Source organism: Amblyomma americanum, chromosome 1 (genome assembly GCF_052857255.1).
Source record: "Amblyomma americanum isolate KBUSLIRL-KWMA chromosome 1, ASM5285725v1, whole genome shotgun sequence".
Classification (NCBI taxonomy): domain Eukaryota; kingdom Metazoa; phylum Arthropoda; class Arachnida; order Ixodida; family Ixodidae; genus Amblyomma; species Amblyomma americanum.
The window spans coordinates 270,326,382-270,344,624 of record NC_135497.1 but is presented as its reverse complement, the minus strand read 5'-3'; positions in this window follow the sequence as shown (position 1 = coordinate 270,344,624).

Sequence of the window (18,243 nt, the reverse complement as noted above, 5' to 3'; positions counted from 1 at the left end):
ATTCCAAGAAAACGCATATAGTATGCTAGATCCAACCCTGGCTGTGGCGCAGTTGGCTGCCATACAATTTCTATTTTGCAAGCTGTCGCTGAAATGCTACATTATTAAACTGTCAAGCTCTATGGCGCATCGTGCCATTCTAGCGCACTCTCTCACAACGCGCCGTCTACAGTGTCATTCGAATCAACAGAGGGGCATTATGGGGACAGCCACGGGTCTTCATTGCTGCGTTCACAAGCGATACTCCTCGGTTTGCTAGTTTAATCGCCCGAAAGTTGTCACAGCGTGTTACTGGGTGGCCAACTCCATGCATTACTCTCCCGTGGGGCTGCGAAAACCGTGTCGCGCATTCATACCGACAAAGGCCGTGCGGGACGGGACCTTCCACGCTTACCGGCTTCACCGCAGCGCTCTCGACTAGCGTGCGAAACCCCAATGTATACGGCACGACGGGCGTAATCGTGAGAGGAGCGCTGGCGAAACAAGGCGCTATTGACATTGCGCTGGGCGAGGGGGCGATAGATAGCGGCGGCGCAGACTTTAACGGCCGCCCAGCACTGACAGGGAGCGCGCCTGTTTTTCTCACCGGAAAGGCGACGCCGTAACATAAACTCGTCCAGCATACCTTGCCCTCCGCCGACTGTTATGTAAATGCGTGCTTGCCGGTGCAGTTTATGCCGGCCGTAAAGGGAGGGAGCGCGAAAACGGCGTTGTCCACGGGGCCCAGAGGGCACGTCCACATAACGTCGTCTTGGGCGTCCGCCGGGCAGTCCACAAAGGCAGCGCTGCTCAAAAACAACCCAGACACGGCCTCCCTCTTTTATGGAACACATACGGGCGCGCGAGAAAAGGAAACGAGAGTGAAATATAATGGAGACATAAATCTGGCGCTTTATTGCCGCACCGAGGCAGGGATTATTATCAGCGATATATACAACTTAGGGGTTTCGATGTAAGTCATATCTGCAGCCCGGGAATGCCGTAATTTATGGCGCCATGAAGAGCGAGGGGCCCGGAGGAGCGCGGGCATCAAAGCCGCCGCGATTGGTGAGAACACGGTTATAAATCTCGAATTAAGAGTCCGCGCGCCGCCGCGCTCCGGAGAGCAGTTGTTGCTGCGTCGCCACCGGAGCAGCGCGCGCGCGCGCGCCAGTAATGGCGCCGTCGAGTGTCGTTTTGCGCGGCGGCTCAGGACGCGTCGCGCCATCTACGGGCTGCCGCTGCAAACGGCGCTGCCAGGTGCGGCGGCGCGGCCAACTAGAGCAAAAAGGCGCGCTGGTTTGCCCGCGGTTGTAGAGCGAGTTTTGGCAAACGGCCCTGTTTATAACTTGGAAACATATGCACCGTATGCTGCTGCGGCCGATAGATACCGGGGGATGAAATATATATGTGCGTATACGCGCCGAGGCGGGAGGGACATTTTATAACCCCGGGTCGTAAAAGTGCCGTCGTTATGGCGCTCCTCCGGGACGTGTTGTCGTCGGCAGAACTGTCTGCTGCGCGATTCGGGGCCCGGCGAGAGCGCGTTCGCGGCATATCCAGGCGCGTCCCACTCGGCGCGTTTTTTAGCGCACACAGCGGACGCCCTGTTTTAAACATTTGTCGGATAAGGAATTATGGCGTCCAAAATAATGGCGCAGTAAAGGTCTTCTCGGTGCTTCAGCGCGGCCCGGGGCTGCTCTCTTTTCCCCGCTTTATCTTGCTCTCCTCCTCTTTTTTGTTCTCCGCCTCTCGGATATGAGCGGACTTCGAAATGCGAAAGAACTCTCGCAAATCGGATGGGTTTATTTCCCTTCCCTTTTTGCTTCCCTCGACCTCTCGGATGTGCACTCATGCCTTTCCTGCGAGCGAGCTCCGACGGCGCTCGTTTACAGCTCACCTTCCTTCCGTTTTCTTCGTCTCTTTTTGGCTGCGTGGCGTTGGCAGGGGCTGTAAAAACCGCGCGCGCTCCCTCGCACTGTCAACAAACCCTCTCGAGTCCTTGAGCGAAACAGCCAGTAAATGTTGAGGTCGAATTTAACAAGCGGAACGCTGGTGGTGCCCGGATGAGCGCTTTGACGATTTTTAACGAGCGTTATAGGACGCCGTGGACGAGGAGTCAGGGGCAGATGCAGCAGTGCGGCCCGACTTGGGGGACCTTGTCGCCACCTTTGCGAGGAGTTTCGATCGCACTTCTGTCGTTTTTTTTTATTCTTCTATTTCCTATAGTTTCTGGGACACACAACATCCAGGGTTAGCCCCATACATGATCATTTCGCGGGAATATCAACTTCGCCGTTGAGCGCAGAAGCTTTAGTAATGGCCGGATATTCTCGCGCCTGTGTACGCGACCTGGCGTCCGGAAAATGCTTCGTAAACACGAGAAAATTCCGACGGCTAGATCCTGTTTATCAGAACCTCACACAGCCCCATGGGTTACTCGTGACTTGTTGGCACAGAAATGAAATGTGTAGTGGGCGATAGCAAGCGAGGGGCCATATTCTCGAAGCTATATATTCACAGGTCAGGAGGCGTGTGTGATGGGCTGGTACTTTTGCTATCTGCGCCGGGTTGTCACGATTGCCGACTTGAGAGGCTCGCGATCCCTTCACGAAGCGTTCCGCGTGCCAGAAGGGGAAAATTCAGCACCTCATCTGCTGGCGCCGGCTGTCCCCGAGTAGCACCGAAAAGGGACGGTAACGTTATTTTCTTGTTTGGGTCGAACCTTGCTGCAGTGTCCTACCTTTAGTGTTTTTTAAACGTTGCATACGAACAGTAATGTCTTCCAAAACGTTACTGAGCATCTATATTGAGCACTTGTACAACATACCGAACACGCTAGTTAGAACTTTAGGATAACATATACAGGATAACATCGGAAGGACCACACGCGGCAAATGTGAGAGCGCGCAGCTTCATTCATCTCGCTCTGAGGACTCGGAGCGATCAACAACAATGGTTACAATGCAGCCCTCTTTATCATTCATTTATTTGGTTTGAAAACATGAAGTCAGACACAGGAAAATGGGAACAGGAAACAGACTTGTTGGACACCTGAACTGCGCTGTTAGGGAAGGGATAAGGGAGGGAGTGAAAGACGAAAGGAAGAAAGGGGTGCCGTAGTGGAGGGCTCCGGAATAATTTCGACCACCTGGGGATCTTTAACGTGCACTGACATCGCACAGCACACGGGCGCCTTAGCGTTTTTCCTCCATAAAAACGCAGCCGGAGTTCCCGGGATCGAACCCGACCGCGGCGGCTGCGTTTTTATGGAGGAAAAACGCTAAGGCGCCCGTGTGCTGTGCGATGTCAGTGCACGTTAAATATCCCCAGGTCGTCTAAATTATTCCGGAGCCCTCCACTACGGCACCCCTTTCTTCCTTTCGTCTTTCACTCCCTCCCTTATCCCTTCCCTAACAGCGCGGTTCAGGTGTCCAACGATATATGAGACAGATACTGCGCTATTTCCTTTCCCCAAAAACCAATTATATAATTACAAACAGACTGGCAACAGTCACCAGATAAGGCACGGAGCTTGCCAGCCTAAGAAATAAGAGCAATACATTGCAGCTACATCGCATTCAGCTCTCATGCACCCAACTGATTCTGATTTCCTGGGGCAAGGAAATCGTCAGGTCTGCGCAGAATCGCGTCGGACCGTTCTAACGAGATCTCATCGCGTCGTCGTATAGTAGTTGCATTTGCCTCGGTAAACAGGAGATGCTGGCAGGAAGACACGCGGCTCAAGTTTACGCGAGCGCCTAATTGTAAGATAGTGACCGAGGCTACTCAGGCGACGAACGGCACCAGTTTGGGTGATCGACGGTTCCGGAGAGACGGATATTTATTGCCCAGTCTTTCTACCGGAGCGCGGGCCGTGACGTGCATGTCGCGAAACACGCACCCTGGGCGTTCACATGAATCCGACAACGTAGGGTCGAGTAGAACCGTCGGTATGAAATTCGCCTGCCGGGTGCATGTAAACGTTAATGGGTCGGGCGTGGACAGCCCGACTGCAAGTTAAGTCGGGTTAGTTGGAAGAGGGATGTAGGTGCTTTGCACTGCTGCCGCCTCGCTTTGGAGACTTGCGGCGGAGTGCAGCGATCTTCGACGCCGCCTTTGCACACTGGTAGGTATTATAGATTTTTATGTTATCCCACCACCACCTGCCCGTTCTGCATGTCACTCACCTATTTCCCCCCCCCCCCCCCCCCCCCAATCTTCACCCTGTGCCTTTTATTCCCACGGCTTAATCGGAATAGCCGCCGCGTAATGAAAATCGGTAGAGGTCATTGGCTGGAAGGCCTTCTTTGAGGGGGCATCCGTCGCTTCGTTCTTTAGTTGCATCCGACTATAATGACAATTTACATGAGACTCAAAAAGTCAAATTGAGTAAGCCTGTCGGGCTGAAAACCGGCTGTAGGGCTCGTGTAAACGTGAGGGGGTCGAGTAGTTAAGCGACCGCCGGGTCGGGCTGGGTCGGCCCGACTGCAGCGGGTAGCTTGACTCGGACCGACCTATTTGGAAGGAGCATGCATACACTGCCGCTTAAGCGCCCCCTCTCTGGTCGGGTTGGTGCTGAGCAAGGAACCGAGAACTGTTCGTCTGGGCGTACCTCCTCCTCCACATTTATAGCGTCGGCGTATGGCTTCCTTGCCCGACTCTCGGTGTAGCGGCGATATCGGCCAGACTAGGCCCGACAGAAACGGGCCGGATGCCGGTCTGACTCACTCAGTTCGGCTCGGCGGCGTTTATATGTTCATCAGTTCGGCTCGGCCGCGTTTATATGAACATATAAACGCGGCCGAGCCAAACTGAGTGAGTCAGACCGGCATCTGGTGCGACCAGACTCGACCTGCTAGCGTCGGGCTCATGGAAACGAGGCTATAGGCTCGCACTGCACTGGTCCACGCTGGGCGCCACTCAAGTCGCGCCGGTCTTGACCCGCTAAGATCGAGTTCATGTAAACACGCAGTCATCGAGGCGGCCTTTTTTATCTCTATTGCGAGAAGTTATTGGTTTGCGCTGTCTTTGGCTGCAGAAGCGTGCTGTGTAGTACGTGAAATAAGTTCTGCGTGGAGACTTTTTTGCGGTAGCCTATTAACTGGTGCGGAAAATGTTTCGTACTTTCCAGGTGTTCTTCTAGCCTGTTCAATGCAAGACGCTTCATTGTTTTGGCCACATGTGGCGTTAAGGGTATTTGTGTGAGGTTGGTTGGCACAGCAGGGCTATTTTCCAACCTTCCAACATAACCAATCCAGAAACTCACGCGATAATATATGCCATACAGGAAGCACCGTTAGTCACTAAACACCAGACCACTAACATCAACATCTATACCGACTCCAGCAAAGCCATCGACAATATACAACGCAAACTACTGGAAACCCACCTATATAACATTCTAGTAGCAACTTATAACAGCATTCTTAACATTTTAATCACCCTGCATTGGATACCTGGCCATGCTAGGATCAGGGGGAAATAAATTGGTCCCTCAACGGGCCCGCGAGGTCACCTTACGGGTGCCTTCGATTCCCTGACCAAATCCAACGACAGTGGAAGAGGCCGCAACATACAAACAGCAAATAGCTGTTCACTACCAGAACACCAGGGAAGATCGCAAAATTCACCCCACGCTCACCTGTCACTGACCACGGAACAAGCACACGTCCTTCGAGAAGTTCAAACTAACACTCTCCTCACTCCACTAATGCAGTACAACTTCGGATGGAGTGACACAGCTCACTGTCCCAGCTGTCCAGAGATCAAGGCAGACACAGAACACATTCTGTACTGATGTAACACTGGCGTTAATTCTACTTATCTCCCTTACTCTCCACCTCCTTCCTAGAGTGCTTGACTTCACTCGGGCTCGGCAGATCATCAGCGGGTCTTGGCGGAGCAAGCGTTCTTCTTCACTAGGACTTAGTGCTGGCCCAAATAAAGTTTTTTCCTCCTACTCCTGGAGGCGGGGTGACCATATTTTCGTCGGTTTGTTCACAAATTGGTTCCTGTTTTACAACCAGATGACGCCACTAGGGTAAGTCGCTCTCCCTGATGTCCTAGGGTCATGTAAATAAACTTGCGGAGGAAGTTAGCAAAAAGCGATTGGAAGATTGATGGCTCAAAAGCAGAGAAATGATATAAGATTAGAAGTGTAGCATTCAAAACTTATTTAAAGGAAATTGCGGATTTTAATACCAATTTATACTCAGTTAAATAAACATAAAGAACGAAAAAAAGCCGAGCATGGTGGCAACTGCCACCATTAAGTTTCAAAGGGGACGGATGGACGGACGGGCGGCCGGATGGATGGATGGATGGATGGATGGATGGATGGATGGATGGATGGATGGATGGATGGATGGATGGATGGATGGATGGATGGATGGATGGATGGATGGATGGATGGATGGATGGATGGATGGATGGATGGATGGATGGATGGATGGATGGATGGATGGATGGATGGATGGATGGATGGATGGATGGATGGATGGATGGATGGATGGATGGATGGATGGATGGATGGATGGATGGATGGATGGATGGATGGATGGATGGATGGATGGATGGATGGATGGATGGATGGATGGATGGATGGATGGATGGATGGATGGATGGATGGATGGATGGATGGATGGATGGATGGATGGATGGATGGATGGATGGATGGATGGATGGATGGATGGATGGATGGATGGATGGATGGATGGATGGATGGATGGATGGATGGATGGATGGATGGATGGATGGATGGATGGATGGATCCATAAAGTGCCTTTGCAGACAGCCTCAAGACGCTTCGGTCCGAAGAAAACGATACTATACGGAGCTTCAGCGACTTAGCTGAACAGGTGCCAATCAGTCAGTGTGCGTTCTGGCATGCAATTTTAAACACTGGACACCTCATGTTGCACATTGTTGAAGATGATGCACCATGCCTAAAATACTCATTGAATGTAACAGGTTACTTTAAACCTTATTTAAAACTTATTTTACCTAGCACTAACTAAAGAAACAAGGGGCAATGCTTGGATCCAACCTTTTCGTTGCTCCTGTGGCTTCTGTCACAAAATTAATTGGTCACATCGAAATTTGGGACAGTTTTAGCTCACAGGGCTGGAATGCAGGCTTTTGACGCCACCCATTTCCTGCATGACAAGATATGCGCAACACCGCCAGAGGACAAGGATCATGCAGTCCATTTCCTCAGCGAACATATGAAGCTGAAGGTGGAAATGCTGAAGAGAGAACTCGCAGCGCTGGCGAACTCGGCTCTCCTAGCAGGTGCGGCTTGTGGAAAAAAAAAAAAACACCCGAAGCCGCAGAAAGCTATCAACGAGCTCAAGCAGTACAGTTCTCGTAAGTTTAGCCCATAAGCGACATAGCGTAAACACTGCGCAAATTTTTAAATGGCGAACGTTCCACGCACAATCCAACCTCCGACAGCGTGCACGAAATCGAGCCTCTATAGGTGAACGCACAATACTCATCGCCAGCGTGCTATAGGGGTGCGAGAGGAGCAGTGTTCATCTTCCACCATCGAGCGTATCGATTCTGGTACGATAACATAGAAGTGTCTTTAATAAGCAGACATTCCTTTCGTCACCAATCGACACTTGTTGCGCAATCATCGCAATAATTGAAACTTGACGGTTGTCGCAAGTGTTTGATCACGAAATATTTCATAACACACACAGATTTGCGATATATCGCCGAGGTCGAACGAACCAACCGAGATGCAGTTTTTCTCGCTGTTCTTGAGACTAAAGGTAGCATGGCCCGGCTGGATAAGGGACGAGCAAGATCGGAGACGTGGTTACGAGGGAAAGCAGGAAAACTTTACACAACTGTTTACATTATGTGCACGTAAGGAGCAACTGTGAGTGTTGCTAAGTAAAAAGGGAACATCAAGGGAGCCTCGGTGAGAGGGAGCTTCTCGGCCGTACTCGATGCCGAGTTTTATAGGGTTTTCCTTCCCTGAATTCCCTAGATGGAGGCCGGTCCACCCGAGGAAGACATGTCTTGAAAAGTTCACTGTAGCACTAATCGCACACTCTCTCATCAGAGAACAGGCCTCCGTCACGTGCCGAGCTTGAGGATGAGGAGGATTCCATCTATAGCCTCGCACACATCATCCCGACGTTGCGGGTCGAGTCGGGGGTCGAGTTGAGCAAGGCCAACCCAACTGGACTCTCTGTTTACATGAACTTGATGCTAGTGAGTCGACTCTCGGGGTGCGCCCAGCGAGGCGCGACCGAACGTGTAGTAAACCGGCGCCCGCTTCTGTTCTCCCTTGTAGAAAATGCTTTCCCCAAGCGTGAATGAGGATTAACTGTAATTTGCGTAGGGTGCTGCGAGTCAACCCACCCTCTGCAGTCGGGCTGGCCCGACTGGACGATCGCTTATCTCGACCCCCTAGCGTATGCATGAACCCGACAGCCAGTTTTCAGCCCGACAGCCTACTCGATCCGACTTTTGTCTTGCTCATGTAAACGCCGAGTCACGCAGATACCGGAAGGTCCGCGAGTGGCGTGCCCACGGTCTGCAGGTGTGGCCCGCAGTGTAGGGCCACAAGTCCAAGACTAAGGCCACGCGCAAGGCCACGCGGGGTAGGGGAACCACTCGCTGAAAGCTGCTCCTTTGACGACGGATGCCGCGGTCAAACGTGAGGTGACTGGACCCAGTCAAAGCTTAGGAGGCTTTGACCCAGCTCACACCCGGGTCCTCTCGGGAGGGTCAATTACGGCTGGCCTAGGTCATTATCTTCGTGTCCTGTATAGATGAAAGTGCACTGGCAGAGCCGCGATGACTGCTTTCACTGGAGGCTTGCTGTCGCCGCTGCCAGGCTACGCCGGACGAGAGTCAGCGTTTTAGTCCACTTGGGCTGGAGTGCATCCAGGGCATAACACTGCCGCGAAAAAGATTCCACCATTATGTCTCCACACCAACAACGTTTTGGGCATATTCTGGGCATCAGTAACTCTTGACCACTAGAAATTTATATTTCTGGCTTTTGCCATCACCCTTCTTTATCACAGCTTTCATTCATTAGCAAACTTCATGACGAAATTAACATTATAGACGATACAAACAATGCTTCCATCTACTTCCTTGTTCTTACTTGGATAATTCAACTTTCCTAATATACAACTTGGGATGCCCAGCGGGCTTGCCTGTTGCCATTTTCGTCTGAAGCAAGTGATCTCAAAGATTTATTCTGCATTTTCTTACGCATTTAGTGTCACCAAATAAAGCAGGATTTTAACTGACACAGCAAACACTGTATTTGATTAAAGCCAGTCTGCCCGGCATCGCTTCCGGAATAAAGTATTTACCTGGCATGTGACCACTCTTTCTTGACTTATAAACAAAAGGCTGCTGTCGCGCGCATCAGTAGAGAAATCCTACTTACGAATATAGCGAGCGCTGTGTGTATGTGTGTGCTTCATTCCAAGATGTTATGCAGCACACTTGGAAGGGAGTTGTGTGCGCGGCTAGTTTTCCACGAGCCCCGAGGGCGGATGGACGGACCGAGCGCAACACTTTTGTGCGCAGTGTGCTTGCGTGTGTGTGTTTTGGCACCGCGGCTGGACTGTCAAGCCTGACAGGAGAACAAGGAGATCAGTCGCAGCCGCTACTGAATAAAGCGTTGGTCAGTGCGTTTGGCGGTGTATTGAGACGTTGTAGTATTCGACGAAACCGGAAGGGAGCATCCTTTGTCGATGTGTCCACCGTAAGGGCTGCCGCACGCGGGAAGCAACCTGTCGTCCGCATTGCTCCATTTCGTCCTATACTCGAAGGTGCCGCTGCCGGTTGCGGATGTTGTGTTTTGCTGCGATCCGAGATGGCGTATCGTCAACGAGTCGGTTCCTACTAACGGCTTCGCAGGTGACAAAGACCGCTGGTTGGCGCACGTCATTCTGAAGTGAGGCGCACACGCAGTGGAGACACAGGAGACGTGCTTTGCCGGACAGACTGTGTTCGTCCGCCGACTGCGAATGTCATTGTCCCTGAGGTTTTGAGCGATGGCAATTCAATGGGCCTGCCTGGGGGACGGGTTTTCGGCGAACGTGTGTTTTATTATGTTTGTATTTTATGAGTATGTAAGTATGCAGCGCGTGGGAAAGCGAGGGTGTTGGCTGAGCTAGTGGAGAGTGAAATTACTTGTGTAGCACTGCATGGGGAATACTTATTTTGTTTCCCATATCTTTGATTTGCTGTGTCGTCCTTTTCCCAAGCTCTGATTCAACGAGTGTTTGGGAATTTATCCAATTATTTGTTGTCCCACTGAGTGCGCGGACATAGGCTTTAAAAGAGGATGTTTTAGGGGAACCAGGGGCTGGTTCGCTGCGGGGCAGTCATCAGGTTTATATGCGGGGCAGTCATCTGTAAACACATAATACAAGAATTTGTCGCAGTGCGAACGGGACGGGGACAATGACAGAGGTTTTCTTCGTCTTGTACTTCCGTTCTGTTTTATTTTTTTTTAAATCTAAATAAACAGCAAACTCTCCCAAAGTTGACTTCGAGAAACGTAATGGAGCAAGTCGAACCTGGAAGACGTTCTGCATTATTTACCATGATCAACATTATTCCTCTCTCAACAACAGCAAAAGAGAGAGAAGAGAGAGAGAGAGAGAGAGAGAGAGAGAGAGAGAGAGAGAGAGAGAGAGAGAGAGAGAGAGAAGGAAGGAAAACACAACGGCTGCCTATACTAAACCTGCGAAAAAGAAGGCTGTACTTGCTTACATATAGAGCAATTTTTGAAGCCGAGGCGAATTCATGGGTCACTCTTGGAGGGGGCGGTCGGGGGCGAAGATGCACTTCTTCGATCTGTTTCGTCAAAAAAGGGGGGTTCAGCATTGTTTTCCTGGGTAAAAATTCTCAAATGGGGGAGGGTTATATTCCTGCGATATCCAGATTGTCTGCTTCACTGACGTCGCATCATTTTTGATCGCGTATCAGAAGCTGATTGATTTTCCTTGCCTTCTCTGCAGCATTCGACCGGATATGACACTGCGTTTATTACTTCACGAACTAAACCAAATGAATACTGATAGCGACATTTAGAAATGGCTTGGATATTTTTTCTTAGTCGATGACAGTTTCTTTCTGCTAACAGCAATAATTCATCATTCAGTAAAGTTTACTCGGGTGTTCTACAGTGGTCATTCTTGTACCGCCTTTATTTCTTGCTTACGCCAATGATATTCCTTGCTTTGTGTTACCACCATTCATCTATTTGTGGACGATTGATTTGCATTTCCTGAAATACAGCAAACAACTGACGATGGCTCATGGAATTAAATGGTAATATAAATAAATCATGCACGTGTCCCGATGTGCTAACACTACTTTTGTGCGCAGCCGAACTAACGTTTTTTAGAAATTGCCATTACAAAAAAACATCTTGGTGTTCACATCTCTACTGACCTCACCTGGACTACATCCCGAACAGCGCTAAGACCGCAAGATGAGATAAGTACGCCTTAACTTTTCTAAAACCCAGTCATCCTTGAAGTTATTGCTTTGCAAAATACTAACATGTCATAAATGAAATACACTACCACTGTATGGGATAAAACTAATTACTTTGCTGGAACTGGTCCAGAATAATGTTGCTGTTTTTATGATGTCCAATTTTAACCGTACCATGAGCGTCACAAATACGAAAGTTAACCTTTAAAGTTCTAGCACCCCGTCGGAACATTATCATAATGCCGTACTATGCAAAATTCTCATTGTTACGTGAAACCGCGTTAACCATTTCAGCAAAGTTGGAAATCAAGCTTGTAACGTTGTACCAGTCCTCCTTGCCTCGTGCATCGCTCGAATGGACGCGCTTTCATGCTGAATCTGTCGGCGTCAGCACTAATAAGCATTTTCGCATCGAATTATGTAGCAATGAACAGAATAATCAGAAGTTTGGTCGTATTATTCACTAAATTTCTTTATGTATTTCTAGTGTTATGTAACCACTCACAACTCTTTTTAGGATTCAATGAGCAAGTAAAATAAATCCTGAAATAGTGCAATCCCTATGCACGCTGTTTCGAGATAGTGACTCCACTGCGCTTATTGTCGTTAGCGATAATGATAAAATTTCCTGGTTGTTTGCTCGTCAGATGTTGCCCTCAAGCCAAGATGCAGCGCTCTGGCGTTTGTTATGTTTTCATCGGTGTCAGCTCTTCATTTTGAAGCATCTAAATAAAAAAAAAATCTTGTTCTGACAACATTGTCAATAAAGAGCTGGGATGCAAAAAATGGTTTGCAAATGAATTAAACACATCACTTATGTTCAAAAATTGCGCCCATGTAGTCGGATTAGGCTTAATAATTCGGTCCCTCGTTGACCAGGCATATAACCTGAACAGAAAACCTATGGCGCAACCTTGCCGTTTACCGTTGTGCCGACACAGTGAAGTAGATGAACGAAGCATACACGATTGATGACAATACAACTCTGAATGCATCGCAGCATTGGTTCGGATTATAAAGCACTCGGGCCTTCCATTTCGGCCTGCACATTGGAGCTTGTGCATTGTACTCCTTGTTTATTTTTTTTCGCGTATAGCGTATACCTCGGAACCCTACGGCAACGGGTTGCAAGACAGGACACCGATGTTCGTGTGCGCGAAAATCCTGCAGCAATAGGACTCACATCCGTGGAGAAAGGAACGCAGACTGGTGCAGACTGACATGAATCGATTGCGGTGTGCTTGCCGTACAGGTTTCTTGTAGATGGAGAGTGGTGGGCGCTTACATGTATACACTACACCTATTCCCTGAACACGCTGGGTGACGAGCTGATTCTCAGTTGCGTTTCCACACTGCGCTTCTCATCAGCAGAGGTGCTTCAACCATGATGAATTTAACATTTTCGCTGCGAAAATACAACACACTTTTTAATCACAACGAGAAACACTGGTTGCACACATTCATAGCAACAAAGGCAGCGTATCAATACATCAGTAATCATGATTAACGACTTAGATAGACAAACACAGATGTGTAGATCGGTACAGATGTAGAGGCGTGTATACGTGTGCAGACTGTAGGATGGAATGGAACGAGCAATGCGGCATGCAAGCTGCTGAAACGCTCCCTCTGAAGATCAAAATCCAAGCGAGGAACGTATTAAATGAGAATGAGCGGTTGGGAAAGCGACACTGCAGGGACGTATTTGCTCTGTATTTGCAAGTTGCTTATAAGTTATAACTCAACGTCAAATTATTTAGCCTTTATGCACCCATTTGATTTGGAAAACCGGTGGTAAGGTGCTTCGGTCTGTCGCAAAAAAAAAAAAAAACGAGCCAGCACACTGTACGCCGGCGTCAAATGTAGTAATGCAGAAAGCAGACTGCGGGATGTGTCGCCTACGGCGCGCATATTTAGAGCGAGAGGAACGCGTTGGTTCTGGCTAACCGTATTGCCGTTACTGGAAAATTTGCATGTAATTATGCACGACGGCCTACGTTGTCAAGACGTAATCTTTCATATACGTTTGCTGTGCAGCCGCGTGCCCATGCATGCTCGCGCGCTTACAGACCGCCTACTCGATGCTTGCTCAGAGCATGTACACATGATGAACGCTCTGACAGCCGCGTTCGCAGGATATTCTCGGCGCATGCTAAATCAAGATTCACGAGCAGTGTGAGGGGAGCGGAAGTGCCATTTTCGAGGCGACGGCATTTCCTGTGTTCTTTCTTTAGGTGTGCATAAAACCGGGTGTTGATATCTTTAATAGAAGCTGTTCACTCCTGTTGTTAAGTAATAAGAGCTTTATTCTGTTAAGCACTGGGATGAAAAAGAGATCGAAAGGAAAAGTCATGTACTGGTGGAAGGCCCTGCTTAGTTACACGTTTAGCATAAAAAGGAATTCTTCGCCCACACATATGATGGGGACCCAACATACATACCGGAATGCATGACGCATACAGAGCTGATTCTGCTTACTACCTGTAGCTCGTAAAGACACAATCCAACAGGTCTAAATGCACTTGCGGTGTTCAAGATACCGTCTGCCCTGAGCTGCCACTTATGCGTGTGGCCATGCACGGTGTGTGTATAAACTCTGCCACCCGTTACTGAGCTCTGTCGCAGCGAGAAATTTTTATCGAAATAGGAAAGATATTCGCGTTACTTTGGCCTTTAAAACATCTACGACGCAAATGCCATTCCGTTCAGTTTCCAGTCTTGCGCTGATACGCTAGGCTTCTTAAATGGATCCGGTTGAAATGTCCTTCCGGTATAGGCGGACCACCGTGGAGGCATTCGAGACTATCAGATAGCTTCGAAAAGCAAGTGCACATACTCTTATTCACATTGTCTTCATGCCATCACCTGGAAAGTCAAGAAATTGGATCATAATCTACATGAGATAGATTTCTTTTTGAGATAGACCAAATCCACTGGTCATCTTGGGCATTACAGCTTTCGGCTTTTACCGCCTCAGTTTCGGAGTTCAACTGCACAGTAGCAGTCATCCTAAGAAAACCGAAAATATTCGTCGGCGGTGCCTCTTTCGCCGTCAGTATTGCGCAGAAAATAATAGCGATGGCTAACCCACTAAACAAGTGAGCCGAGACCGACGCCGACACACACAGCAGCTTGCGACAAAATACCTATATAACCGAATAATAAAAAAAGAGAAAAAATTACATCGCGTTGAACTGAATTGTATCGAATTTTGGGGTGTAACGTCTCAGAGCTACACATGGGCCATGAGAGACACCGTAGTGAAGGGCTCTGGATTAATTTAGACCACTTGAGGTTCTTTAACGTGCGCTGACATCGCGCAGCACACGGGGGTCTTATGCGCTTCGCTTCCTTAGGAACGCGGCCGCCGCGCGCGGGATCGAACCCACGTCTTTCGGGTCAGCAGCCGAGCACCATAACCAGTGAGCCCCCGCGGCGCCTGGGCTCCTGAATGCCCAGTGGTGCATTGGCGCAGCGGTTAAGCGAAGCGTCACTGCCTGCGATGGCAGGTGCTGCCACCTGTGGGGCTTGTGCGACCCAGGTTGCTCTCCCCGAGCAGCCGTTTGCGACCAATCATTAATTGCACTGCCACCTGCCGCGCTGGGCAGGCTGTGTTAACGTCAGGAAGTAACGTGACCTAGATGGCGTGGCCCACCTGCCACCTAGGGAGACCACCTTGGTGGCCCACCTAGGTAACCGGTGGGCAACAGGTGGAGTCAGATGCACCGTGGCGAAATAAGTGAGCTGGGGTCTTAGTGTTAGCGCACCAAAAGAACGAAAAAACGAGCCTATCTACCAGCAAAGTTTAAACCATGATTGGTGAATAAAATACTCAATAATAATAATAATAATAATAATAATAATAATAATAATAATAATAATAATAATAATAATAATAATAATAATAATAATAATAATTATTATTATTATTATTATTATTATTATTATTATTATTATTATTATTATTATTATTATTATTATTATTATTATTATTATTAGGAGAAAAAACACCAAGTCGATCTCAGACAGACAGGCAGGCAGGCAGACGCAGTGATCACACCCAGTTGATAATATTTATTGTGTTTCTTTGAATTCACTCTGCACATTTCATACCCAGCAATTGTGGACAAAAAGATTTTTGAACGGGAAACCATTTATGAACGCAATTTTTTCATATAATTTAAGGTTTCACTATAACAATCAGCATATCTCCTGATTACCCGACGGCATCTTGATTTTTTTTTTCTATTAACGTTTTTGCTATCGTCAAAAGCGTTGCCAATTGCTTTTCTGCGAGAGTCTGAACTGCTAGATGCGATCGACTGAAACACTTTTATTTTGCAACATATCAGAAGAATGGACCAACACCTTCAATATTACCGTAAAAGTATCTTGCAATTTTCCAATTTTCAAAATATTTGTCCGAAATTGCTGGATACGAGTCAATAATGAAGCGGCAAACTTTCCTCAAAGTAGGCCCTCCAGCCAATGGAATCTACCTATTTCTTGACTATGACTAAAGTGCTCTGCGTTTTTCCCACATCAATCCTAGCATTTTTCAATGCAAAAGCATTACTCAGCGTTAGGAGTTAATCTTATTTCACGGAGGCATCTGCCAGCCAACCGCGATGTCACTCCAGGGATTAGCTACGACGTCACGGCAATCAGTCGACGCTATTAACTAGAGGGCCTCCTTTGAGGGGTGTCTGCCGTTACGTTCTCGAGTTGTGAGTTGTATCCGACTATGACTAAACTAGTCTGCGTTTTTCCAAATCAATCCTAGCATTTTTTAATGCAAAAGAATTACTCAGCGTTCGGAGGTGCGTCTTCGCTTCATTTCTCAGTGCGCAACCTGCGTCGATGTCGAACGCTCACGATGACACACTAATGCTTTCGCCTTCACAACACGCAAGCAGTCTTAAGGGCCCTCTGAGTTTTTTGCTTTCATTTTCTGACAGTGTGTGCGTGCGTGTGTGTGTGTGCGCGCGTGTGTGTGTGCGTGTGTGTGCGTGTGCGCGTGCGTGTGTGTGCGCGCGTGCGTGCGTGTGCGTGCGTGCGCGCGCGCGTGTGTGTGTGTGTGTGTGTGTGTGTGTGTGTGTGTGTGTGTGTGTGTGTGTGTGTGTGTGTGTGTGTGTGTGTGTGTGTGTGTGTGTGTGTGTGTGTGTGTGTGTGTGTGTGTGTGTGTGTGTGTGTGTCACAGAAAGATAATATTGCTTCCCGCGCTGCGAAGAACAACCGTAATGAACGTATAGTTTCACGTGCGAGTAGTACTGTCGGCTAGAAAAGTTTACAGGATTTACGGGAAGCGGGTGCGCGGGAAGAAAAAAATCGTTTCGACGCAGTGGCGTTAGCCCATCGCCTGAGATGTCTGAAGGTGTGTGGAAACAAGCATGCTCCATTAGCTGGTAACACTACCAGGCGGCTGGGCCGCAAGGCAGCGATAGAATCTTTTTAGTTTTTTTTTTCCGAGAACACGTACCCCGTAAACGTTTGAGACCGATAGTACAACGAAATACTGGTTATTGTCTGATCTTTCCAGACTCTCAGCTGGCGAGTGATGGTTTGCGGCTCGAGGCTCTCTAACCTTTAGCTATGCGGGGTTGAAAGACAAGGCAACGGAGCGACGCAAGAGGCGGCAAGTAAATCAAAAGTGTCGCGCTTCCTTAATTCTCGTCAAGTGGGGATGGCTTTGTGCTGCCCGTGCGCAGACTCGGAGTTCGGGGCGCACGAGCCCCGCCTTTACTACCCTTTGCGCCACTCTCCCTTAAACGTGCCAATGCCAGGCCGCGGCGCCCAGTTCGGTTATCGGGACGTGCGGTAACGATTATTGCGCGCGTAGCGCCCCCCCCCCCCCCCCTCCCCTCTCTCTCTTCGTCATCGCGCCCGTTAGGCGAGGACAAAGCGGCCAATTTTCAAAGGAAACCGTTCAGGGGCGAAGGAGGGACGCGTGGCTGAATTAAGATACGGTGCCCGGAAAGAGGGTTTGAAGAGTCGGGCGCGTCGGGCGACGACGGAAACGCGATATTTTTTCGCTACTTTATGCCCCCGGCCCGTTTGCCGCGGTGATTAGCCGAAAAGGCGTAATGAGCGCTTGATTGCTTTTTCGAAAACGTCGATCGGGACGCGACAAAACAATCGAACTGCGGCCCGCCGCCCGTCGCGCACTTTTCAATTCTCTGTCGCTGCGCGATCCCGCCGTCAGGAAGTCGTGTCGCGACAAGCGCGAGTCGCCTAATTATCTGCCACGCGGTGGGGCTGGAGATACGCCAGCTGCGCGGCGGAAGGCGGAAACTCTGTCCGCGCACACCGCGGGAAGCCGCAAATGACCGCAGACCCACCCCCTTGCCTTCGCTGGCATGCATGTATACGAGCGCGACGACCAACGACGGCGTCTCGATAGCCTTCGTCTGAGTTCGACTCGCTCGCGACAGGAAGTCCGTTTGCGCGGGGGAATTAATCAACCCATTTTTTCTCCTCGACTTGCTGACGCCATAGAGCGGATATCTGGAAGGCTGTCGAAAGATGTCGCGCGTTCCACTTCGCAAACGCACAGATAGCAGGAAACGTACTGTATTTTTTTCCCTCTTTCATTCTTTCACTCCAAGCGTAAACTGGCAGCTCCCACTTCATGTCCGCCTCGTCGTGTAAGCTTGCTCGCAGATAACACGGTATGGAAGTGAAAGGCGAGTTTAAAGCGCGCCTGCAGCATAATTCTGGATCTGTACTGCGAGATTAGTACACGCGGAAAGAGTTGGTGCGGAGAAGTCGTAGCGAAAA